This window comes from Micropterus salmoides, unplaced genomic scaffold (assembly GCF_014851395.1).
Source record: "Micropterus salmoides isolate LMB-PRFRI ecotype aquatic unplaced genomic scaffold, ASM1485139v1 Ms_hic_scaffold_8, whole genome shotgun sequence".
Taxonomy (NCBI): Eukaryota; Metazoa; Chordata; class Actinopteri; order Centrarchiformes; family Centrarchidae; genus Micropterus; species Micropterus salmoides.
Genome location: NW_024044570.1, coordinates 27,272,782 through 27,300,166, shown reverse-complemented (window position 1 = coordinate 27,300,166; position 27,385 = coordinate 27,272,782). Strand labels below are relative to the sequence as shown.

Here is a 27,385-nt window from a genome sequence, read left to right as displayed (position 1 = left end):
ACCTTAATTGGAGTTTAAAGACTTTAATAAGTAAAATGCCACTTTTCGTCTCCCACATTGGCCCCACTGAAACAGTTCACGTCTTAGACTCACAGTGAACGACCTATCATGGGGGAGTGAACATTTAGGTTGTCGATCAGTGGAGCAAGGGAGGATTGTTACTGTTTTTGCGTTGTATTTTATGGCTGTTAAACCTGTAATGTTCCATCATAATACAAAGTAGTTCCCAAGAGGCGATATATAAGATTAAACTGGGTTTAATTAGATTTATTCAAGTATTTATGGTTGTGGGAATGGGAAGTCCATTGATAGAGACCCATAATTTGGCTGGGCTCTCTTTTCTATCAACCAGGGCATTGTAATCTTCCACAGTAATGAGAAAAAAAGGGGGGGGCTGATCACCTCTGGTGTTGTGCTAGCATGCGCCAGGGCAGAGATACAAATGCTCAAATGAAAAGAAAAGTTAATAGGTATCCAGAAAACACCAAAAGCTCATTAAACTTTCTTCCCTGCAGGCAGATGTTAATGCAAGTAAAAATATACTGCGGGCTCTATGTGTCATCTAGCTATTGCCCCCGCTGTAGTGGCATGGGACCTGGAGGGACCTCATTCTGCTTCCTGAAAATATCACAGCTTCTATTCATATAACACCATTAACTGGAACATACCTTGAACAACAGCAAGAGCAAAATTGGAGAACAGATGTTATATGGTATGCAGAACGATGTGACTGGATACAGTTTTTACTCACTGATATAAATATCACTATCTACCCTGTGTGTGTGGCCACTGACACTTTTTTTATGTATTTCTGATATTTTTCAGGCATGTACAGTATCACTGTTTGATGAATGAGATCCATTTACTCATACCAGTGATTGATGCCGTTGTCATGTGAAGAAGACAGTGAAGAACTCACGTGCCTTTCATGTTGCTCCACTTCACTAATGCCTCCTGTTTACACACAGGGAGATTGTTTCATTTACCATATTCTCATTACTCTTCCATTGATTTGCATGAGACCTATTTAATGACCTGGTAAAAAAAAGTTAGACGCTAGATCTTAGATTAGATACTAAAACCATTTGGTTTAGATAATCTGTATTACATTTATTTATTTATATTATGAAACTATATGAAAGTGAATACGTCACACTGTTTGAATAGTGTGACTACTCTTAATAGCAAACAGTGCGTCATATTTCTGTATCTCAGTAGTCAAGCTAATTTAGAGGCACACTGTGGTGAGATCCATCATTTATAAAGTAAATATTCTGAGTGGCTTGGAAACCAGCCAGCATAAGTCCAGGTCCACTCACAGGTCCTTGCTTGTGTGCCAGAAGTGTCTTGATTTGAATCCAGCTGAAATCTGTTGTGTCCTGAGGTTAAAACTCAGCTCATGCAGTTGTTCGGTGTAAATTAACCGCAGTGGCCTGCTTATACAAGTGTTATTGCTCACTTTTATTTTCTGCTCTAATTAGCAGCGGGGAAAGGTTGAAACACACCAGAATACAATCACATTTTCAGAATGGTTGCATTCTCTGTCTGTATGACACTAGTGATATATAAACACAAACTTGCACACACATTCAAAACTTCCCTATCAATTACTTGTTTCACAGCAATGTACTCTTGTCTCTCTGTTATGTCTCAGCCCCATGTTTAAATGATGTTTTCCTTGTTTCCATTTCTCAGTTCTGTGCCAGCCTGATAGAACAAACTAGCCAGCATGGACTCAGCAGATTCTGACTCTGTGCGGGCTACACTCCAAGTCCAAGGAAGGAAGATTCACCATCAGCAGGAGCAACTTACCATGCTTCGCCAAGAGATGCCGGAAATGGTTGAAAGACAAAAGAGATCTTCCATGTGGCTTGTGTCAAATTGGCAGCTCACATGTATCTTGACTACAGTGATTACAGTGGAGTATACTGGTGTCCAGTTCTGCTCTAAAGTCAATACACAGTTTACCCTAGCAGGAGCAGAAAATGTGCTGACAAGAGTTTGTCAAATTTAATTGTTAATTATGTGTGTAATCAGCCAATCACTCAGTGTTGACATTACTGATGACAGCGAGCAAAGGAGTCTGGGAGATGATTAGTGCGCGGAATCATGCAGCTAATCACTAGCATTCACTGTACCAGTGAGGTGTGTGTCGGGACATGTCAGTATTTAGAAATTTGTGTAAGTAAATACATACATATAAGTAAGTATGAATTAACATACATGATGCGCAATTTCTTTTTATTGTTAAGCACTTAAGTTAACTGTAAATAAAATAACAAAAACAAGTAACAGTTTCACACTGCAGTGTGTGATAAAAAAAATAGTGCAACATGCTTAAATGATTGCCACAGGCCAATCACAACCATTAATCTAATATGGGGCGGGTATTATACGAGGGCTGACAGAAAAGCGCCTTTGGGACATTTTCAAGCAAGATGGTAGCGGCTGACGGGAAACTGTTTCTGCTGAATCTGCCGTCAGTAATAAACAAACAGTATATTTTCTTTTAAAAGAAGAACAAACTGCAATTAAAGTTTTGTTGATAAGAAAGATGTGTTAGCCAGGATTTGGTAGGTTTACAGTAATTTACCAACTACACTACATGCTTCATTGTCCTGATTGGTTGTAGGTCTTTCCAATGTGTCCAGAGGCCTTTTGGTCTGCGCTCATCGATAATTCCCCATGACAACCGAAAAAATTAGAGGTTCAAGACCAATGTGAACGCAAATGAAAGCAAATGTGAATTAGTCTGGTGATGCCGGGCTATTATTTGTGTTATAATGAGCTTTTAGTGCACATTCTTACTTTTTTTAGTGCGTGTGCGCCAACGTGCATGCAGCCTGTTGCAGTTGCTCCCGTTCCTCTTCGTCTTATTTTTTAACTTTTTAGCTATCTTTTTTATATCTCACATGTGTGATTTTTTTTCTATACATAGTTTAATCTACATTCTCTCTAACCATGCAAGTTGGGGGAGTGTTGGTAAGCCATGGCACTGTTGCGCAGCAACTACACATGGCTTGGGACTAGCTGATTGTGCTGAAGCTGACCGGCATGGCGCCCAGGCCCCCAGACATCTCCACTGAGATCTGGAGGAGGACACACAGAGGATGCAGAGAATGAACAACATGGCGAGGGAAGAGAGAGGGGTCCAGACAACAGAGACTAGGAGAAGGAGATTTAAGCCGTGTCTCCCCTCTCTCATCATGGGCAATGTGAGGTCACTGGCTAGTAAAGTGGACGAGCTACCAGCATTAGCCCGGAGTCCGTGAGTGTAATTTAATGTGCTTCACAGAGTCTTGGCTACACCAGGATATACCTGACCACAATCTTCATCGACGGCTTTCAGACTGTTCGCCCGACAGGAGTGTTTTTGTTTTGAAAAGAGTTTTTTCAAATCACTTCACTCACAAAACTCACAGAGTTATTAGCCGACTATTAACAACAACAAACGTAGCAATATACATTTACAGTGTTCCAAAAACAGCTGTTATTCTGTGTCAATAGAGTCCTTTGCGGGCTGCCATCTTGGTGAGGTCAGTGAGGTGTTTAGGTTCCGTTTCTCTCCTCAAATTGAAGGAGAGAAGAAGAGTTGTTTTGGGGGAGGCGGTCTTTATCGGCCCTGTAGGATGTTCTGTTCTGTGCGCCTGTAAAGCACAGGAGTACTTTTGGTCACAGGAATGTTGATGAATATTCACAGTTTCATATTTTAATGTTTTGGAAGCTTTATGTTATTTGGAACGTGTTTGTATGGAGAGAAATAGTGTTTTTAAGAAAACTCCCAATAAAAGTGAACATATAAACAGTAAATATGGCCAAACATGGAGATTTGCCTGGTATCGTTTTGAAAAATTGTGTAATAACTGTATATTTGTTTCTTTTCATCAAATTTACAGTTACAGGTGAATTCTAAGTATATTAGAAGATATTCAGTTGCATTATAATGAGTTGGATGATGGTTTTGATGGTGATATTGTTGTTAAAATATAGATTTTATACCAGGCAAGGATGAATCATGAATGATCATATTTTCCTTTATTGCTTCTCTATTTACTTTTTAATAGAAAAATAGATAGGTTCATTTACATCCATATTCATTAGCTTCTGACCTGTTAAAGAAGACCAGAATTATACATCTAGCCCTAATGGTTGAGGAGTTATTACTGATTTATTTTGGGTTTGTCATGTTTTTCCAGGAAATAGGTGGCAGTTATCTTAATTATGTAAATATTGTACATGTCCACACTCCTTTATATTTTTCTTGTATTTTATATTTTTACTCTGATATTTATATACTTCTTTATATACTGACTTTCTATCTTCATTTACATTCCTTTTGCCTTTTGTGCAATGTGTGCAACTGTGACACAGTATTTCCCATTGGGGATCAATAAAGTATTTCTGTTTCTGATTCTATCCACCCCCACCAACAAAAAGCTTTTCAATTAAAACCACACAAATCCAATTTTAAATTATATTTGTGTGAATCTGGGTGTCCAAATGAATTACTGGTAGGATGAGGAAAGAGCTGGACTTCATTAGAGGACCTATATGTCGCCACAGTAAAGCTGGTAGCTCTGAGGGACAGCTTCAGGGGAAATGAGAGCGGACCAGAGAGGAAATGAGACAACCCACACAGAAAATAAAGAGGTGTGGAGAAGTCACAGTTAAGGTAAGAGTGAGTGAGTGAGACAGAGAAAGTGAGGGGGCAGTGTGTCTATGCGTGTGTGTGACACAGGCAGGCGAAGAGAGCTCTGTAATGTCATATCTCCGCTGGAAAGACAGTTTTAATATAGGAGAATGCAGGGATATTCTCTGTTCTTCAGACTGAAAACAACCAGTGAATTTCTCTTTCTCTTCTGGTTTCAAAACTTCAAATGACATTATTAACTATCTATCTATATTTTGTGATGCTTAAAACAGAAAAGAAAGATAAAAAATGTTGTATGTGTAAATTATATATTTGTAATTTGATTACACATGGTATTTTATTGGCAAGTGATCTCCAAGTTAATATGTTCCAGAATTATAATCAGGCTTTTTTCCAAGTAGGTTTTTGCATACAAGGAATTTGCTTTGGTATTTTGCTGCATAGCAAAAAACAAAGTAAGAGAAAATAAAAAATGTTTTTTTAAAAACAGGTAGGTAAAAATTAGTTAGTGTTTCATACTGTCCAGTTTGAACACAAACACAACTTAAATCTTTTACTGCCTTATAAACAAGCAAATAGAAGGGAAATTCGGTGTGCAAGAGACCATTACGAAGTTCTTCTTCCTAGTTTATCAGACCTGTTCACACTATTATGACTCCAAGGGGATTTTATCTCACTTCTAAGGGCTTGCTTGAATTATTAACTAATTTATTAATTCTTAAATTATTAACTATCTTAATTCTCTAATTCATTTTCAAATTTCATGTGTGCCAGACACTCAACCAGTGCATATTACTAGTACTACTACCATACACGTTTGTAGGATGAAGCAGGATTCCATGACAGAAGCAAAAGTTTGTTCTCTGGATAATCAAAATGTTTTTATCATGTAAAGAGGATTACTGTATTATGGGGAGCTGTCAGTGAATACAGTTATGCAACCAACTCAAACAGACAAACATACTGAAAACACATTTTATTGGGCTACAAGTTACTGTAGACAAAATATTGTCTTGTGTTGTTGACAGGGATTTCATTGTCGCCTGAAACAATAATTCATCTTCAAAAGAGACATCATCCACGCTCACCAAAAATTCTGAGTGCAGTGTATTTGCATTTGGGCTTTTGTATATTTTTGCCTTTGGGACTCTACATGCTTGATAAGGACACTTTCATGGTGAAAAATCTAGCCTCGGGACTCTGCTGCCAACCTATTACAAAAACTGTCAGTTTGTTATGGGGAAGAGGTGGACTGTTTTTAGAGAGGGTGAGAGGAGCTGATTGGATTGTCCATTTCTAAAGCCCACCCCAACTCTACCTGCTGATGGTTCAATTCAATTCAATTCAATTTTATTTATATAGCGCCAAATCACAACAACAGTTATCTCACAGCGCTTTTCATAAAAGAGCAGGTCTAGACCGTGCTCTGTGATGTTATTTACAGAAGGCCAACAATTCCTACCAAGAGCAGCACTAGGCGACAGAGGCAAGGAAAAACCTCCTTTTAAGAGGCAGAAACCTCGAGCAGAACCATGGCTCAGGGTGGACGGCCATCTGCCTCGACCGGTTGGGGGTGAAGGAGAGAGAGACAGAGAGAGGGATAGAAGGCAGCTTACACAGTATACACACAGAGGTACAGACAGTAAAGGTGATGTTGCTATAGACTGAATGAAAAATGGTACAGATATTTATAGTAGTGTTAATGATAATAATCATAATGTTAATGATAATAATAACAATAATAACAATAGGACTAGTAACAATAGTTGTAGCAGAGGGTGTCAAGCAGGAACACGGGGGCAGCAGGTGACTCACAACCACAGATCCAGACTCCACAGCTCCAGAGCCAGAAACACCTGCAGGAAGTGATAGGAGGAGAGAGGAGCGGGACGAGAAAGCACAAGACTACCGGAAAGGGGAGAAGTTAAGTTAGTAACATGCAATAATGGGATGAGGTTGCATACAGAGGGAGAGAAAGTAGAGGAGAGAGGAGCTCAGTGCATCATGGGAAATCCCCCGGCAGTCTAGGCCTATAGCAGCATAACTAAGGGATGGTTCAGGACTCACCCGAGCCAGCCCTAACTATAAGCTTTATCAAAGAGGAAAGTCTTAAGCCTACTCTTAAATGTGGAGATGGTGTCTGCCTCCTGAACCCAAACTGGAACCTGGTTCCACAGGAGACGAGCTTGATAGCTGAACACTCTGGCTCCTAGTCTACTTTTGGAGACTCTAGGAACCACAAGTAACCCTGCATTCTGGGAGCGCAGTGCTCTGGTGGGGTAGTAAGGTACTATGAGCTCTTTAAGATAAGATGGTGCCTGACCATTAAGAGCTTTGTAGGTAAGAAGAACGATTTTAAATTCTATTCTGGATTTTACAGGAAGCCAATGCAGAGAAGCTAAAACAGGAGAACTGTGATCTCTTTTCCTGGTTCCTGTCAGAACACGTGCTGCAGCATTCTGGATCAGCTGAAGAGTCTTAATGGACTTTTTCGAGCAGCCTGATAATAGGGAAATGCAGTAATCCAGCCTAGAAGTAAAAAATGCATGGACTAGTTTTTCTGCGTGAATAGCCTATACTTTCAACCCCTAACACTAAAGTAGGCCAACTATTTTATTCTATACATTGGTAGTATACTACCAATAGCGCTATAAATACACAGCAGTTTACTTTAACTTTATCAATATTATGTTGACTAGTTTTTCTGCATCATTTTTAGACAGGATGTTCCTGATTTTCGCAATATTACGCAGGTGAAAAAAGGCAGTCCTTGAAATTTGCTTAATGTGAGACTTAAATGACATGTCCAGATCAAAGATAACCCCCAGATTCCTCACGGTGGTGCTGGAGGCCAAGGCGATGCCATCAAGGAAAACCAGTACAAAGACAAGTCCTTTGTCTGATGCAATAAGGAGGTTGTTAGTAATTTTCACCAGTGCTGTCTCTGTGCTATGATGAGCTCTAAATCCTGAGTGAAGATCCTCAAATAAACTATTGCTCTGTAGAAAGTCACACAGCTGTTTAGCAACTGCTGCTCTGGCATTACGGAGGAAGACTATCTTGTCAAATTAAACGAGAATTTTCCAGTTTGGTGGAACGCCAATTCCTCTCAAGTTTCCGCGATATTTGCTTTAATTTGCGAGTTTCAGTATTATACTATGGAGCTAACCATCTTTGTTTTAGTATTTTCTTTTTTAGAGGGGCTACAGAGTCGAGTGTCATTCGCAGCTAGCCTGCAGCACTATCAACAAGATGATCAATTTGGGAGGGACTGAAATTAGCATAGGAGTCCTCAGTTACTTTGTGACTTGCTAATGAATTTAGAGCTGATGGAATCGCATCATTAAATTTAGCTACAGCACTATCAGACAGACATCTTGTATAGAAATATTTGCCCAATGGCGTGTAGTTCAGCAATACAAACTCAAAAGTTATCAAACAGTGGTCAGATAAAGAGGGATTCTGTGGGAACACTATTAAATGTTCAATTTCAATACTGTATACCAAAACAAGCAAAAACAGTGAGTCGGTTCATGAACACTCTGAGAGAAACCAATGGAATCTAACAGAGAGATAAACGCAGTACTGAAGCTGTCATTCTCATCGTCCACATGAATATTAAAATCCCCTACAATAATAACTTTGGACTAAGGACTAAAGTTGACAAAAACTCTGCAAATTCAGATAAGAATTCAGAGTAGGGACCAGGTGCTCGGTACACTATAAAAAAAGAATTGGTTGCAGTGATTTCCAACTTGGGTGTGAAAGACTAAGAACAAGGCTTTCAAATGAGTTATAATTTAGTTTAGGTTTAGAGCTGATTAGTAGGCTAGAGTCGAAGATAGCTGCAACTCCACCTCCTCGGCTTGTGCCTCGAGGAATGTGAGTATTAATATGACTGGGAGGGGTGGATTCATTTAGGCTAACATATTCTCCATCACCGAGCCAGGTTTCAGTAAGACAAAATAAATCAATATCATAATCTGATATTAGTTCATTTACTAGTACACCTTTAGAAGAGAGAGATCTGATGTTTAAGTCCACATTTAATTTTCCTATTTGTTTGCACTTGTGGTTTTAATTTTTATGAGGTTTTTACGCACAGCTCCTCTTCTATACCTTCTACCTTCTTCTTCTACCTTTGACTTAAATAATTTCAATGGTCAGGGGACAGACACCGTCAATATAGGGTTTTCACTAAGTAACTCCTGAAATTAGCTGCTAAGCTAATGTCGCTAACGGCTAAGCTAAAGAACTGTAGCGTTAGCTACCAAAACTTTTGAACAACTATGAGATTAAACAGCAGTCACTAAAAGATGGAAATAACTGTGAGTGCTTAGGCAAAATTACTGTAAGAATAAGTGTTTAGCGGACAGTTGGCCGCTGTAATCAAAAAATTTTTACTGGTATTTAGCTCACATGGTATGCTATTGTATTTTGGGGGAATTTAATTGGGTTCAGGCTCATTAAATAACTCAAACTTTGGCCAAGTTAGGAAATAACTGATTCCAGTTTATGTAAGAAGGGCCTAAAAACAGCAAGATTTAGCAGCAAAACCAATTTATTCAAATGGAATCCTTATGATTAGTGGATTTGAAGTAAATCCACATGAATATTTTATTGAGTACTTTGGTGAACTTTATCCTGCAAATTTGCGGTGGAACAATAAGGAACTGTCTTGAGAGTGCTTACCTTTGAGAAAACGGAGCGTCAGAGAAGCTGTTTTGCACCATCCACTTGATTTTAACCTCCTCTGTTGAATTATTTACTGTTGACCGCAAGCTTGTTAGTTCAAAGACCTATATTTTCCCTCTTTAACAAGTTTTATTGAATGAAATGGTGAACAAGCAAAATGGGGTGAATAAACAACATAGTACAGAAAATATGGAGAGAAGCTTCGATAGCTGTTGTAACTAATTAGCGCTAAAGCAGTTCCCCAACCAGCTCGGCGAGTAGTGCCTAACTACCCAACTAACAAACGCAAAGACAGAAACACAAACTAAAGATCTATAAGCAAACTGGGGGGGGGGGGCGCTTTTATCCAAAGCGTCTACAACTGACAATACATACTAGTAAGAGCAACAATAAATACTAGTAAGAGCTAAAAGCATATATGGCAGCAATGGGGTAAATATCTTGGGAAAGAAGTAAGAGTAAACAAAAAAGTGCAATCAATACAAGAGAATTGTAAAGGGATAGAAGAAGCACAAGAATAGCATGTTAGAGGTTAGGGGTTAGAGGTATTATAAGAGAAAGTGTTCTCGGAAGAGGTGAGTTTCTTGAAGTTAGAGAGGGACGCCCCTGCTCTTATGGCATGTGGTAGCTTGTTCTACCATTGTGGTGTCACAGATGAGAACAGCCAGGACTGAGATTGTAAATGTAAATGCGCCTTTCTAGTCTTTTCGACCACTCTAAACGCTTTTTACACTACATCACATTCACCATTCACACACATTCATACACTGGTGGAATAACCACCAGGGGCAATTCGGGGTTCAGTATCTTGGAGCACAATGGCAGAGAAGGAGCTTGTATTATGGAGTTTAGGTAGATGGGTGCAGACCCAGTAGTCACTCTGTATGCAAGCATTAGTGACTTGAATTTTATTCGGGAGGCCATGGGGAGCTAGTGGAGGTCACTGAGTAGTGACATGAGTCCTTTTGGGCTGATCAAAAACCAGATGCACTGCTGCGTTCTGAACCATTTGTAGGGGTCTCACCGCACAAGCTGCAAAAACCATTAGGAGGTCATTGCAATAGCTGAAGCAAGAGATGACCATGGCCTCTACCAGAAGCTGGGTTCCATACTGAGTAAGGTAGGGTCTGATTTTTCTTATGTTGTATAGAGCACGACAGAGAGACAGCAGCAACATGGTTTGAAAAGGACAGCTGGTCATCAATCATGACACCCAATCTCTCACCACCCTGGCTGGAGTGATGGTTGAGGAGTCAGTTTGTAGTTTGATGTTATGGCAGATAGATTGCTTGGCGGGAATGACAAAGAGTTCAGTCTTAGAGAGTTTTGTTGAAGGTGGCAAGCCTTCATCCATGAATGGCCCAAATGAGGTGGTATTAACTGAGAAAAGAAGGGGCCCTAGCACCGAGCCTTACGGCACCCCTGTGGAGAGGCAGTGGGTGGAAGATAATTGTCCTTGCCACAAAACATTGTAGGAACGCCCCGAGAGGTAGGATTCGACCACAGGAGTGATTTCCCCGAGATGGCCATTACTTAGAGTTTAGATAATAGGATCCTGTTGTTGACTGTGTCAAAGGGAGCTGATAGGTCAAGCAGGATAAGAACTGAGGGCTGTAGCTTTAGCTGACCATAGGGCTTCTGTCACAGACAAAAGAGACGTTTCAGTGGAGTGGCCACTCTTAAAACCAGACTGATATCCGTGATATTCCATGAGAGGAATTGATATTTGATAATTGATATTCCGTGAGAGGAGACCTGTTTGAAGACTGCCCATTCGATAACTTTGGATAGAAAGGGAGGGCTTTTTGAGCAAGGGTGTAACCCGAGCCCTTATGAAAATTGTTGGGAAGGTTCCCGAAGCCAGAGAAGTATTTATCACATGAGTGACTGTCATGACCACGGTAGGAGATTTGGCTTGGAGGAGATTGGAAGGAATCGGGTAAGTAAACGAGGGGAGTGAAGTGCCATTGACCTGGGAAGATAGAGGAAAATATGAGGTAGGACTGCTACGTGTTAGCCTTGGTGTCAAGCCTTTTGCGCCATTTCCCGAGGGAGATCGAGAGAGACGATGGAGAGACTGCTAATTTCTGTCATTATAGAACTCAGTTTTGGCAGCACTGGTGCTGGTTGAGGAGCTGCCCTGAGACCAGTGCACAGCCTACAGAAGGTATCAGTTAGCTACGGGTGGGACTGGTTTGGGCGAGCAGGCTTGGTGGATAGAGGACACAGACTATCCAGGCATGAGTTCAGCGTAGAGCACAGAGATTGTGCAGCATCATTGACCTCGAGAGAGGAAAATGTGTTGAGAGAAGGTCAAGCGGAAGCTACCACGGAGGCAAAGTGAGTGGGAGACAGGTTGCGGTGGTTCTGGCGGTGTAAGAGATACGGTGCTGGAACAATGGGCAGTTCCTGTGGCATACCGTAAACTGAATGAAATAGTGGTCAGACATGAGTACAGATGTAACTGTTAAGGCTCGTGCAGACTACACGACTTTCAGTGTCGGCCGATGGCCGTGCTGTTCACACTACACAACTTGCCATCTTGTGACGGGAGTCTGAAGTCGTTGTGGCATTCACACTATGCGACTTATCAGTGACCACGTTTTGTCAACAAAACACACCTGAAATGTGAAATGGGAAATGACGTGACCTACACATGAAACAGCTTTGTTATTATAAAGATAGAAATTATAAAGACAAAGAATATGGGTGAAAGAATGGATTAGCACCCTCAGGTAGCAAGGATTGTCTGAGCTACAGAGAGAGCAGGAGGGGAGTGAAACGTGTTTTGTGTGTGTGTGTGTGTAAATGCAGCCTCTCTCAGGGTCCTAGTGCCTGCCAGAGATTTAAATTGTAAAGGAGAGGAAACAACCAGAATGATTATTTTAAGCCAGTAAATACAAATTATGTTTGTATTATTCTATCATATTTATCAATATTCTTGCTTCTGGTTGTTGTATACATGTATTGTAAAAAAATTCTAATAATTATTTTTCTTATAATTATTTGGTGAAGCTTAGGACCATGTTAGGGTAACTTCAGCCCCCCTGAAATAGGCCTAACATTGTCCATGGCTGTCACTGTAAACACAGTAAGTCAACAACTCCACCCAGTCTCCATCCCTACACCTCAGAGTCATTTTTTACAGCATCCTTATTTTTGAACATCACCAGCCAAAATACCAGGACTGCTTTCTTTCACCTCAAAAACATTGCCTGTCTCCAGCCATCACTTGCCTTCTCTGCTGCTGAAATTCTGATCTATGCATTCATTACATCCAGAATAATCTACTGCAAAAGCACCCTCTATGGTTCAACTGCCAAAGCCCTCTCCATTAAAGAGGAGAAAGCTGGAAGAATGAAAGAGAGTTGACGTTATTATTGGATATGTGTGTGTACACAGTGGACGGCTGCTTTACTCTAGACAGTGTCAATATATGAGCGTTTCCCCAAGTGCGAACACTGTTTTGGAAGAGTTTTTCAAGTTGAAATAAGTGTTGAGATGGTGTTATCAGCTGCATCTGCATGGTCCTAAACCCATCATATAAGTTGATTGTGTTATCAGTGTTTTTTGTTCGAATTATTTTATTGAAAGGCTATAGCCTACATATAATTACAGAGGTCCGGACCTCGGTGACCTCATACCTGGTTTCCACCATGCCGGCACTTACTCTACATTTTACTCTTTGGCGTACCGGGGCTATTTCTTACATACCGGCACTTCGCCCAAACTGCTGGTACTCTTCTCTGCCCTCTCCATATCAGGTTCTCTGGACACTATGTGATGCTCACCTGTTCCCGTTCTCACTTGCCTGTTAATCTCTGTCGGTGAAGACAGAAGAGGGAGAAGCTCGGGTGCCTTTAATGCAGCTGTGAGCATAAAGTAGTTCATCAGTGTCACTTTTGTGAACCGACCAATTACAGCCTAGATGGGGCGGGACATTAAAAAAAGGTTGACAGTCATAGGTGTTATTTACACTGGGGACACAAGGGACATGTAATTTTTTGAAAGCATTTGTTAAAAATGTTCTGAAAAATAGCATGCAACGAGAAATGTTCAGTAACAAACTGCTTTGAAAAAGTTGTTTTTGCAAAATAAGAAAACATGCAATGCATTTATATATAGAAGAAACAAATGTGCATTGCCCGAAAAAGTAACTTAAGCTAAAAAAAAACAAGCTACTGGTTACTGCATTATATTCCATTATAGTTTTATATTTTCTATTTTCACCTCTCATTTTGTGTTTCCCTTAATATAAGCCTTATTTTACTTGCATGCACTCTGATGGTGACTGCAAAGAGCTTCAATGATGGCACGTCAGTGGCTTCAGTGTTGTCTAGAAAATCTCAAGATATCACTCTTTTTTTCCCCACCAAGGAGCTTTATGGCTGTGGCCCTCCAAGTACTTGACTTTGTTGTTTAAACCTTAATCTAAACAGCCGAGGCCCTCCAGCAAGCTCTGACAACTTATTATCTAGCCATCCCATCTGTTTCAAAGACAAGGAGAATGTACGCTACCATCCTCAGGCTGTAGCAACAGACTCATTCCGGCTTACATATACACTACTGTATGTTTACGGAGGTTGATTAGTGGAGCATGGCTGCCAAGGTAAACCCCTGTGTTCCAGAAGGCTGGGTTTCAGATGCCCCTTATCATGCACATTCAGACACTCATCATAGGGGCCCCACAGTCAGACAGACAGAGGGATAACCTGGCAGCACTTTGATGATGTTAGCCACGAGGAACCCTTCCCTGCTCTGTAGAAATTTATAGTATTTGCATTATCCCTCAAATTGCCGCATAAAGAGATGGCGGTTTGGTGATAATGTTAGTAAGTAGTTATCTGGAGAGTTAAAATTCTGCCAGTGAGCTTATTTTGAATATGGTATTATAATTATGATCATCTCAGTTTTAGTGTGTGGTCAGTCTTAAAAATGCTGTTATTGTTTGGCATTTTATTCAATTTGCTGGCTCTGCAGCATTTCACAGCATATTTTTTTATATAAGAAAAAATGTAATTCCCCTAATTATATAGCAATAGACAGATGTGTCCTTGAATTCAGGTGCATAATGTGCATAAACTATCCTGTCAGTCTCAGTTCTCCCTGTGGTTAAATTAGCCTGTTTGCAGACATTTAAGAAAAAAGACAGAGCTAAGATGATCAGGTGAGTCATGAGAAGGCAGTAAATGAACAGTGGAGTGTAAACTGCAACTGTCATGACTTGTAATTAGCCCCACAGTGGGAAAGGCTGGTTCACCCTTCAACCTGACCTCACGCCATAATTGTTCTAACACATGAACACACATGCACTGCACTGCTCACTTTTTCTCGTGTGTATTCACCAGTCTTGCTTTTCCCTCTAGTTTCTCTTTCTTTATGACTAATTACTGCTCCACTGGAATAACCACATACTCACAGTTCCCATAGTTACTATAATGTGCAAGCTTTCACGCCATAAAAAGTCTCCCTGGTCACCCACCCACCTCATTTTATGGAGAACGCTGGCTTTCTCAGCGCTGTGACAGAGATCAGATTTTACATGGATTTCCTGGTGTGTTCTTCAGAAAATACATGGAAATATTTTTACAGTACAGTTGGCTAATCGGGGAAAAGCCTGCTGGGCTTGGAACCAGACAGCAATACATGACAACCATAGGATTTAGCTGATCCTTACATTTTGTCTCTCTCGAAAGTTGACAAAGTGCAGATGTTTAGAACTAACTAAACCTCAGTCAGTTGGATGATTAACATTTTAGTGCTCTTTAGTTTTTTCAAATGTTCACAGATGATTGATGTGGATGACGCAGTGTAATTACACCAGAGTCATTATACTTCCCAGTGCATCTTCATATGGTCTCTCACATACTGAGAGCATAACCTCTGTTCTAATTGCACAAAGATGGTAAAGTGGATGTTTGTTTATTTGAGGGCTGGCTATTGGTGGACTGTGATGTGTTTATTTGTTTTCAATCAACCTGTGTTTATATCTCTGCCATGTGGCAGAAATACTGTAACTCATACAATGTGGATCTGTCCTCTGTTCATTACTGTCTTTGATGTTATGAAGTTGTGGTGCCAGCAAAATATTTGCTTCAGTCGTTACACATTATAAAGCGAGCAAAATTAAATTAAAATTCAGTTGAATTACAATTTAACTTGCAAACCATAAGATTTCAGTCTTGGTTGATGTAGCAAAACCTGTGGTTAGTGGTGGTAACAGCAAGTGCAGTTTAATAGTACAGCAAACACTCCTTAAGCAGCTACTTTGTCAGAAACACAAGAGAGGAGCAACTAATGTATCTTTTTGCAGGTAAACAAAATCTAGTTGTTTATATAAAGAAGGCAGTCAATAATAATTGCAACCATGACATGACTTCATGGTGCAAGTAGCAGCATACAGTGAAGCTGATTACCTTACAGAAGAGTAAGGGGTGTGCGGCCTGTTTGCTGCAGCCCTTCACCTAAAGGCACACTGTGGTTTTTCCTTCTTGTTTCATTACTCCCTCCCTAAAAACTGTCAATAAAGATTGTTGTCTTTTAATTTGTTTTCTAGGCACATTTTTTGATGAACAATGGCATTGTGTTTCCTGTGACTTCCTTACAATAAAAGTTACCCCGTGTTCCAGTCCAGTTTGGCCAGCAGTAATATTAGAATTTAATTAGCAGTAACTTAAAACAGCTCTGATACAGCGTTAGGAGAGTGCACAGAAAACAGTAAGACTGATATAAAATTTTAAAAAATTATATAAAGAGGTATTTAAAGGAACTATATATAAGTTTTTCAATGAAATTAATCAAATTTTCATTGCCATACGCCGCATTCAGACGAACCGCGAATTTTCGCTTCGCGACGCTTTCCTCGCAAGAGTACATTTAAGTGTTCACACACAACGTGAGAAAGCGATTTTAACGCGATAACGTTAATAAACGCAACTCACCATTTCTACAGCTGTATGAACCCAAAGTAAACATTTTGCTGTGATTAAATAGCAATAAACGGATCAAAGTGATGCCGAATAACTACAATATGCAGTTTTGTTAAACATGAATTCGTGCTTTGTCAGGTCTGTCAGCAAGACAGCAGGACAACAACTTCTAAAATGTTTGTTTTCTGAATGGAGTTCGGATCGCTCAGGGCTATGCTAACTTGGTCACAGTAAAGGTACAACAATAGCTGGACTAAAGTTACATACAGGTTTTCTTAACTCACCAGGTAGTTCAACCTCCTCACTTTCTTTTCTCCCAGCAATGTCCAGTTTTGTCCAGTTTTAATATAAATATGAAGTAGTGCCAAACGACGCTAACAACACTGGAACCGGATGTGCACGGAATCTAGCTGCTGAGAAGCTGCTGAGAAGCTCGAGTGAAGATAAATCAACGTTATAATCCTAAAAACTAAAGTGAAAAGCTATTTTAATAAAAGCAGTTTACTCCGAGCTCCTCCCTCGAGCAAACGGCGTAGTTGCAAGCAAAGTCCAGTCCAACCACGGGTGTTTATTTGTCCGAAAGCTGGAGCGCTGCTCCCTGCTCCTTTAGCCCAGGTTTAGCAGTTCTCAGCCGGCCAGCAGATTTTCAATCGCCAGCTCTGCCTGGCCGTCTCCACACAACGCTCTGAAGCTGTCGGTGACATACGGACAATCTCAACGTTGATAGGCTATCGCGACTCAGCATCATGCGTATTTCTCGCTTGAGTCATGCGAATTCCTTCGCGTTGCCTTCGCTTCGCATTCACGTCACCAGCACGGCCCCCTTCGCGTCACTTCGTCCCGCCCGACAGGAAATCGCGGCTCTACGCATCTTTGCATTGCCTTTGTATGTAAACTCACCGCCCCGAACACTCGCTTCACTTTTGGTCTGAAAGCACCATTATTGTCAATGGGCTCAAAACTCACTTAGAAATGAAGCACACGCCTGTTTTCTCCGTTGCTTGCATCAGCCACTATTCTGCTCTTAATGTGGGGACTCCGGGTCGGATTCAGCCCTGTGCGCGCTCCCGAGCCTCTCTTATACTACAGCGACAAAATGGCAGCTAACGACATGCAGTCCACCGACACCATTAAACAACCGGCACACAGCAAAACACAGGCTCCACGTAAGGATACAAAACAAATATAAAGGTTTATGTGCTCAAGCCCAACAGACCAAACAAGTTCAGATGATCACAGAGAATCACAGAGAAAGTCATGTTAGCTCGCCGGCTAACGACAAGCAGTTGCTAATGTTATCCGATGCAAAGTTATCGCTTTCCACATTACTTCACCAACTAACGAGACCCATGTTACTATCCTGTGTACCACGGTTGATTTAGCCTGCAGAAAGGATGTAATGGTAAAAAGCAAATATGGAGCAATTTGTTGTTAGCCTATAGTGATGCAGCCAGGAGCAGCCAGCTAATGCTACAACAGTAGCTCGGACCTGCCGCTGTTTGCTTTGTAACATTTAGTTTAGGTTTAGGTTTAATACTCAGGTACACTGCTACTCCACCTCTCTGTAGCTGTAACTAACGTGACCCACATAATATACAATAATGCAACTTCACAGCGACAATAACCCAGAGGAAGAGCCATGCACTAACACCACAGTAAAGTTACTTACTGCGGTCTTATTATTATTAAGTGTAACACAATCTCGTTATAATCTCGTTATAATATTCAGTCCAGCTCATCCATCATCATTTATCATCCAATACATTTAGCTGTGCTGACATTGCTGAGCCTCCAGTGACAGATACACAGATAGTAAGGATAGTTACTGAAAACAGTGGGCGAGCTAACACTGTAGCACGTCGGCTAAATGCAGTAAATGTACCGTGATCATCGAGCAACGATTAGTTCAACCTGCAGCTGAAAAAACTGTTACTGTAACGTTGCAGTAGGGGTTTACCTGAGTTGCCAGTATATTGTGTGAAGCTGTCTCCCTGCTTGTCTATAGCCGCTGTCACTCTGCCTTTTTTCCGGGGGATTGTGCCGATATGTGTCTGGCTGTGCTGAATGAAGTAACATTACGGAGCCGGTGTTATCTGCCTCTGAGACGGGAACGTTGAAGAACATGTCTGAGTGAAAAGCCACAGCCTGCATGCTGGTGTTCCTGCGTTTATTGCAGGATTTCTGTATGAAAGTGATAATGTTTCGGATTATGCTCGCTCATGAGTTCAAGCAAGCACATGTACGAGCACACGTCTGGTAGCAATCTTAAAATTGCACCGCTAGTGGCCGCAGGAAACTCCATAATGCCCTTTGAAAGAATACAATAGATAAACCATAAGATTCAATTAGCTAAAACTGTATTTGTACATTGTACAATGTATTTGAAGCAAGTGGTGAACTGTTTCACAAACTGTCATTTGTAATAAACTGCTTTTGCAAAATTGCTTTTGATGATCACACCCAGAGAGCAAGGAACTGGCTCAATGTCTGTGTCGCTTACACCAAATTCTTGCACTTCATTCACAGGGCTATTCTTTAGAAATAGATTCTTGATGCTGCCTTTCCTTCTGTCTAATCTCACTGATAGTCTGTCAATTTCACTCTGTGTTCCAGTGTGCCAATAACTCATGAAACAGGGGCCTCAGAAATATGCAGAACAAAAAACCCAAGGCTGTTCTGTGTCCATGTCAGAAGGTCAAAAAATTGCACAACAAGCATTCACTGAGGTCTCAGCCCTGTTAGTGCTGTGTGCAGAGCAGTGTCTAACCAGTTCATGATAGCCTGTAGAGGATTATTGTTCAGCAAACTCAGCTCACCGCCTCTCACTTGCAGGTGTTTAACGGTAGCTTATGGCTCCCTGGGAGCTTCTCTTGAGGGAAAAGCCTTTTATCCCTAATCAAACTCTGCCACCAAATACGCATTTCATTCAGCCTGAAATCGATTTGCATGTTATTTTCAAGGAAGAGCATTTCAGGTTTTCAATTTAAATGGTTTAAAGTGAAGGTGATCAATAGGTGTCAAAAGCAGGTAGGTTGTTTTTCTTCTGCTGCATTTCTGAAGCTAGCAAAGAAAGTAACTCCTAACATCATGGATACACTATTCTATTTCAACTGAGCAGGATTTTCCCAGATTTGTATGATACTTTGAAATATTACAAAAGTGTAGAATGTAGATTGAGAGCTGGAGAGACTCAACCACGTACGCACCACCACATTAAACCCTATTGTCAGACAAGTATAGTATGAATGTTAATTTTTATTTTTAAAATTCTGCACATGAAAACTACAGTATGGCTAAGCTTAGGGACAGATCATGGTTATGGAAAGTAAACTATGGTTAAGGCTGGGTAAAGATCTTGATTACAGTTAATAAAAAGGCATAAAGTTAATTGTTGGTCTATAATGAGAAAAGAACACCTTGTCTACATGAAAGTTTTTGGTGCTACACACCCTAGATTACCACCCCGATGTTCACACTTTACACTTTGCTGGACGTAAATTGAGAAGTGCAAAAATGTTAATTTAGCCTACCCAAATAATACAGGTCAAATTTATTTACGTTCAGTCTGTCCACCTAAGTTGGCAACCTAACACAGGATCAGAGCAGGTGGCCGGTGCGATGATGAAAACCAAACAGAGGATGGAACCGGTTGATGGCAGAGGGGGACCAGGAGCAGCTGCAGCAAATCTTTTTTGCTTAATCATGCGCATGGTGAAGAATTTATCAGCAGTTTGCCACATCAGGATCCAAGTCCTCTCAGCTGGTCTTCATGGCTGCCCATTACTGCTGCAAAATGGATGAAGTACACACTCATTGTGAGTGGTGTCATAGTTTAAGAAGAATGTCTTTGGGGGTCTAGGTTGTAAAACTTTGTGATTTACTGTTACTTTGTCAGTCTTTACTGCCTGTATGAAAAACGTTGGTTAGGTGGATGTCAATTATACATGTTCTGAAACCCAAAAGGATATAAAGGCTACCATTTCCACTTACCTCAGGGTTCATTTGTGACCAGGATGAATGATGTGTATTTCTGTAATAGCTTATAAAGTAGCATCCCACAGAGGGAGTGTCAACTGCAAGCATAGAGCCTCATTGTTCAAAACTGCTGGATGTTAAACCAGGGAAATGCAGTATGTAATATAATATGAGCAAAGCTATTTAGGATATTATATGGGCTGCCATGGTGAGGTCCCTGTTGAGATTTTGAGTCATAAAACCAAAGCCCTTTTCTACCCCGCAATCAACAGTTAGTGTGAAGGTTTAACTACTGAGAGAAAGCGTTGGGCCTGTGGTCCCAAGGGCACTTCCAGAAAGGGAAGCACTGACAGATGGACAAGGAGGATTTGTAGGAAAGTAAGGATGAAAGAAACACCGTCTCTACTATATTTATGAGTGACGTTTTATATCACTTTGTGTGAGATCTCAACTAGATCTGCTAGTTGAGAAAGTGAAGTATCTGGTGTTATTTGTCCCCGAGTTCTCTTTTCAGACAACAACACTGCTGGGATGCTCATACCACACACTGTGATGGAGACCTAAATGTGTCCTGAGCCCAGCTGTGTTTCTGTGTCCACCTCATATTGGTCACTGCAGGAAATCTTCAGTGCAGAAGGAGGTGATTGACTATTGACCCATTGATTTGCATGCCACCCTGCAGTGACTGGTGAGTGCCGCCGGCGCTTTTCTTGTTGAACTGTGATGTGTGAGGTGCATGATACTGAGCTGCAAACACAAACGTATTGTTTGAAGGGCATTGGTTTAGACAGCTGAGGTGTAACAGTAGCACAAGGCTCACTGAATAATTAATAACAAGGTTTCACTGTGACTTTGATCCATTGGCAGTCACACAATGTCATGTCAAATATCAGTCATTTGAAAATAGTGTGGTGTTGACTTTATGGTAATACCATCCAACACTTAAAGGGGAAGTGCATCACATTTTGTTTACAGGTCTTGAGAAATACTATTGCATGTGTGAAAAAAAACTTATATAGAGCCTTTTGTGGCTCCAGAGGGAGAAACTTCTGAGAAATTGCCTCAAGTGATGTCAAACTACAAGAAATCTGGAGACGTGGAGGGAGGAAGAAGTAAGCTTACCAGACTTCTGTAGCCTTTCTGCTTGACGCTACAGACTGGAGGTTACATTAGCCACTACTAGCATTGCACACCTGAATCTCTGATGGAAGTGCAATTGCATTGTGGGTAATGTAGGCCCCAGGCAAGAAAGAGTTGCTTACTTGTCCTACACTTTATGTAGTCCTCTAAATTGGAATTGTGAAGCAGTCAGTGGTATCCGTTCTGCAGTTCTTGTCTCAAGTACATCAGGCACACACAGCGTTAATCTTCTACATAACCCTCACAGCTATAATTCACAAAAATCAAATTCTTTTCAGATGGAAAGCAGCCTGGCGTCCTTAAAAAGAACCAAGACAAATTGTCGAGCATTAAGACGTAAGGAAAGCCTGACTGAGAACTCGAGTGTCTGTGTTTAGTTTGTTCAAGGTTGCCATTCCTGCTTGTGCTCTGACAAAGCTGGAAGGAACATCTTCCACCTGCGCTATCCGCCAGTCCACACAGAGGGCCCTGCAGCTACAACAACAAACACACTGATTGGATGAAGACAGACTTTAAATGAATCATCTCCACTTAATTGGGTCTGATTAAGACCATTAAAGTGTATTTGTGGAGTCACTGTGGCCTTTGTCAGAGAAAGAAGAACTGTGGTCTGTCATGACATATCAGTGATGTGCAGAAAGAGACAAGATAAAGACGAACTACCGAATGTGGTAAAGGTATGACAAAAACAATCCTCATACCTGTAAGACAAAATCTGTAAGGATTTGTATGGATGCACAAATTGGTGCAACATTAATTTTTTCCTAAAATTGTAGTGGCAACAAGTTTATCTTTCACTGAGTTCATCGGTATTTATATATACATAAATATAAATATATTGGTATTTATGCACATGTATGAAACATGTAAAGCCATAAAACGGCTATTTTCCTGCAGTTAAGTTGTAGTACACTGTTAAGTACAGTTGTACCATGTGCCTCATAGAATTTGGCCATGATGTAATTCAAAGAACAGACTTCAGGTTGGGAACTGGTTCATCTGAGGCCACACAAACTAATACTGCATGCAGCCATGCAACAAGATGCTTTGGAGAAAAGTGTTTGCTAAACTGGCAGCTGTTGAGTATAAAATCACTCATAACTGAAGCTCTGATAATATACTGCTTTCCCTGCTGTTCAGAGTGTTTTCCCACCTGTCTAATACTCCAAACTCAGGAAAGTGTTTAGAACCTCATGTTTAATACACTGTGATAGACTACATATTTGGAAAATTGCACCATGAATTTTTTCATAATTGCAGCAATGAATGACTTATGCCACTTGCCAGACTCTCAAATGATGCCTAAAGAAACATCATTGCTCATAAGCTGACCACATGTCAGTTTTCTGAGAAGTCTGAATCCATTTTTTCCCCCAGCATGCTGTGTGTATTCATCTGTTCATTGTTCTTGGTGAGTGTGGAATGTGCGACAAGCTTCACTGATTACCATGGGCGTGCAGGTACTGTAATTAGTACAGGCCTGGCTGTCTTCCAGGTGCGTCCCATGCTGGCTATTAAGTCATTAACCCAGCATGCTCCACCTGGGCTGCTCTCCTGTGCCGTATATATTACGGCTGCTGAGAGGAGATGCCAAATTAGAGTCATATTAAGGCCCCTACTGTGATGCAAATTAGTGGTCATATCAAGATTTACAGTTTTGGAAGTACTTTTTTTGACAGCCATCTGAGACACACTGTCGTGTGAAGCTGCAGTGATTCCAAACTCATAAGATGTCAGTTGATTAATTCACCATGCCAGCGGTAGAGAAGCAATTACATAATGGATAAAACCTATTAAAATATAAACCTCTGTATTTAAAAGACTTTTTGCCAAGTGATAGCTTGAAGAACCTATTGAAATGGGGGCATACATCTTTATGGAACAGAGGACCCCAGCAAAAAATTGTTTTACTGAGACAGAGTTTGGACTGTACCTGTTCATATTTATAACAATTTATAACAATTCATCTATTTAGGTATCTACCACCAATGGCTGCCTAAACAGGAAGGAAGAGATATTTTGGGCATTTATTTATTCATATCACATGAATCACATGAGAAATTTGATACATCTCTTACATCTGTCTGATAAATACTAAGTTATGGCCAGAAGCAAGGTTGCGTAGCTTAGCACAAAGATTGGAACCAGCTAGCCAGGCTCTGTGCGAAGGTAAAAATGTTACTTTGCCGTTTTATGAAGTGGTGATGTGCCAAGTTACTTTAATTCCCTGGCAATTGCTACCAGGGCAAGAAACATTTGGTAACTAGGTTACCTGTTTGCCCCTGTTTCCAGATTTAATATTAAGCTAAGCTTAACAGCTGCTGGTTGTAGCTTCACATTTAATGGACATGTGTGGTCGGTATTGAACTTCACATCTAACATTTCACTAGAAAGCTAATAATTGTAGAAAAGTGCCATAACATTGTAGGATTAGCCTACTCCCTAACTTAAAAAACACTGATGGGAAAGGCCAATACAGAGAAGAGCTTTTAAGCGCACTGTCATTACATACAGTTTAAACACATCAGGTCTGCTTTCTGCTCAAATTATCCCATCCGTCAGGGGACCAGCATGTGCAGTTTAATGATTATGTCTTTTAAATTTGTCTCAGTAACACTCAGTTAATGCCAGTGTAACCATGACAACAGGGGAATCCACAGACACTCAGATGAGTTCAGGCTTTCCCACCCATACTGTAGGCTTTCTCCTAGTGTCCCTAATAAAAAAAAACTATCATAAAGTTACTATATTTTGAAGAGCGCAAAGGACACAGCGGTAGCTTAAGTAAGATGCTTTATGAGAAGAACTCAGTGCACTTTGTCTTCCTATTTCTGTTGTGCTTCTGAATGACAACTGAGCGATAGCTTATAAAGACAAATGAAGGTGCATGCAACAAACAGTCACCTACATACTCATATCAATCCTGTAGACGGAGGAGGAAAGCTGGATTTTACTGTGCACAAGTGTTAGCAAATGTGCTGTATCTGTTGTCATCCTGTCTTGTAACAAACAATATTTCATATTTCCCCATATTTTGATTTCCAGCTTGAACAGAGTGTGTTTGTGTGCATTTCCTATCCCCAGTTGCAGTATGTTCCCCAAGGAACATACTGCATGGGCTAACATGATTGCTTTGATGCCTTTAGATTTAGAATCTGTTAATTATACACATGGCAGAGAGAAAGCCTGATGGCTGGGTAAACACCATGCACGTTTGTGATATATGCATATGAACACCGTATGGTCTTATCCTAAGAGAGTTTCCTGGCTGCTGCTGTATTGATTCTTTTAGTAATTAAGTCAGACTCAGCTGTGAAAAAGCCCAAATGCTGCTTAAATGATGAATTTGAAGCTCATCTTTTTTCCCAGATTAAAATTTTTTAAACGTGATGCATTTTATTATTAGTCCTATTTGTTGACAAATAAATTACATATTGCTCTTAATATTTACATTACAGTGGTCACTGTGGGCAAATCAAACTGAGTACGTTTTAATGGGCTCACCAGCCCCTGTAAACTCATATAAAGGTCCAGGGCTCTGACAAGCCTGTAGGAGTCAGTCTTCTTCCTCAAACTTCATTTCCTCCTTGACCAACCAGAAAACGCTGTTCCCAATTCACCATCAAACAGAGATAGGTGGCACCGAAAGTTGACAGGAAGAGAAATCCGGATTTTTGGCCGCCCCAGGTAACTTTTTTGGCAGGACAGAAGCGGGATGAAATACTAAGTAGGTCCGACCGGAAAGTTTTGGGCAGAAGCTGCTGTAGTGAAGTTGCGTAGGGGTGATTTCTCTCTTCCAGGGTTTGCTCTCCCTTTCCCTGTCGTCTGACAGGTTGCAACCACTGAAGTTCAGTAGAGGAGAGGTTTACCAGGTAAGAGACCGTTTTTCTTTGAGGCTATGTATTGACAGCAGTTTGTTACAAGCCCATATTCAGGGTAACGTGTTGACGTCGCAGCCTAGTGCGGCGCCCAACTTATCTGTGTGATGTATCCAACGATAAAATGGTGCTTTTAGTCAGCTTTTATATGGACTACGTAATTGAAGTAATAAAGATGAAACAACCACAATATAATATCCTTATAATGAGCAGAGGAATTAGAGTGTGGCAGCCAGTTTGTATAATGACCTTATGGTAGGCTATTTTTTTGTTACATTGCTATAATGTTACTGTACTGTTAGATTTTATAGAGTGGACGACTGTACCAGTGTAGTGGTTTTAATATCCTTTTTGAACTCCTGTTAGGACTATAATATTACCATCATTACTATTATTTCATGAGGTTAGGCTACTTATTTTTGGCAGGGGATCATGAGTTTGTCACATGCCAGTGACATAGGTCTCATACAAAAAAATCAGTTTACTTGTTCATTCTGTCTATTCTGCTGTGTAAAAAAGGTAATATGATAAATAATGAAAATGTTTTATTAAGTTACCTTGTTCCTGTTATATGCGGTAGGCTGTAAATTAAAATATTCTGCATTCTGAGCGACACATTTTTTGCTCAGTTGATCACGTAAGACTGAAGGAATGTCAAGAATCAAAGCATAAATTCTGAGTCCTTTCAGGGGCAACAGCTGAATGATATGCTGCTCTGATCCATGTGAGCAACACGCCTCATTCAACAATATGCTCATGACAGGAGTTCCTCACTGATTGTCTCTTCTTTCCAGAGCTGTATACTGTGTGTGTGTGTGTGTTTGTGTGTGTGTGACAAGGATGAACCTAATCACTATGATTGTGTTTGTTCGTAAGACTCAATTAAGGTGGCTGGAAACCTTATTTTAAACCTGATCACTGAGGAGTAAAGCTTTTTCCATCCACAGACCTCAGTGCCACTAGTAACATTGTTTCTAGTCCCCATTTCAGTTTCCTCTGTCTTTAAAAGCTCCTGTAAAAGCAGAGTGGTAACTGAAAGTGAGAAGTGACTGACATTTTGTGTTGCATCTCCTATTCTATATAGGTTATATACTATAACAAGTCTACCAGATGTGGAGAAAGCTCTTAATGCTTTGATGAACATTTTACTTGTTTTACTTTGTAGTTGTCTTTAAAAACTCAGACAGAGTTGTAAATAGATATTGCAACGCTACAAGATATGTCTTGTTCTTATTCTTGTCTTATTTGATTAATCATTATTGTCTTCAGGGGGGAAAAAAGGCAGTCTGTCTTTAATTTATCACATGCGTTAGTTAGGATTGAATAACTCTCACGCCCACATGTCCCACATGTTGAATTCACAGTGGACACATTATGAAAGAGAGACCCAAAAAGTCAAGTGGGGCTGGATCAAAACAGCAGCTCTTTTTCACCTCACATGCCATGCTGGTATGCTGTGAATCAGATCTATTCTGGTGTATGGGAAGTCTTGCACCATCTGACCCCACATTCCTCACTCATGGCATGGGGTCAGTGCCCCCCTAATGACCCACTGTTGAGACACATTTTGTCCTTAATTTCTATCATGTGATTAATTGGGTTCACCAATGTTGGAGCGTGACTTTTCTGTTTGGTTTCTCTTTTGGTTACCCTCTAACCATATAAATGTACCACAGTCTATCTCATTACAAACAAAGGCTCACAGTAGATTTGATATTGAAGTGTTGGGTTAATTTCCCAGTCCCAGTCTACTTGCCATAACCACCAGCAAGCTACACAAATGAGTGGTCTGAGGACTCAGCCACATCTCATTGTGTTCAGCTCTTCAATGAGGCCTCGGTTTACATAACAAAACCAACATGTTACGGACATCAAAGGTTGCTATCAACAGCTAACTTTCTCTATGACTATTTTGAATCAGTAACAGTCACAACCTCTATCAAGAGATTTTCCTCTGGGACCCCACTGGCTGATTCCCTGCCATGGTAAACAAAAGCAGCAATGTGAGCCTCCAACTGTGTTTATTTCCTCAGCTTTTTCTGTCCCACACAGTCGCCACAGAGCTCGGCTCTCTGTTCTGTCCCTTCATGAAAGTTCCTATTCTCTGGGACAAGAGG

At 40.6% G+C, this 27,385-nt stretch overlaps 1 protein-coding gene across 4 annotated transcripts in view; it reads left to right on the top strand.

Annotated features, from left to right (window-relative positions):
• Window positions 1-24,952: 24,952 nt before the first annotated feature.
• tspan9a (tetraspanin 9a) overlaps window positions 24,953-27,385 on the top strand; it is a 177,794-nt gene continuing 175,361 nt past the window's right edge. For 3 of the 4 annotated variants that reach the window (XM_038707024.1, XM_038707023.1, XM_038707022.1), the window contains exon 1: window positions 24,953-25,262. The gene's annotated coding sequence lies outside the window, so the exon portion shown is untranslated. The remainder of the gene's footprint in view (window positions 25,263-27,385) is intronic. The other variant, XM_038707025.1, reaches the window with a different exon arrangement.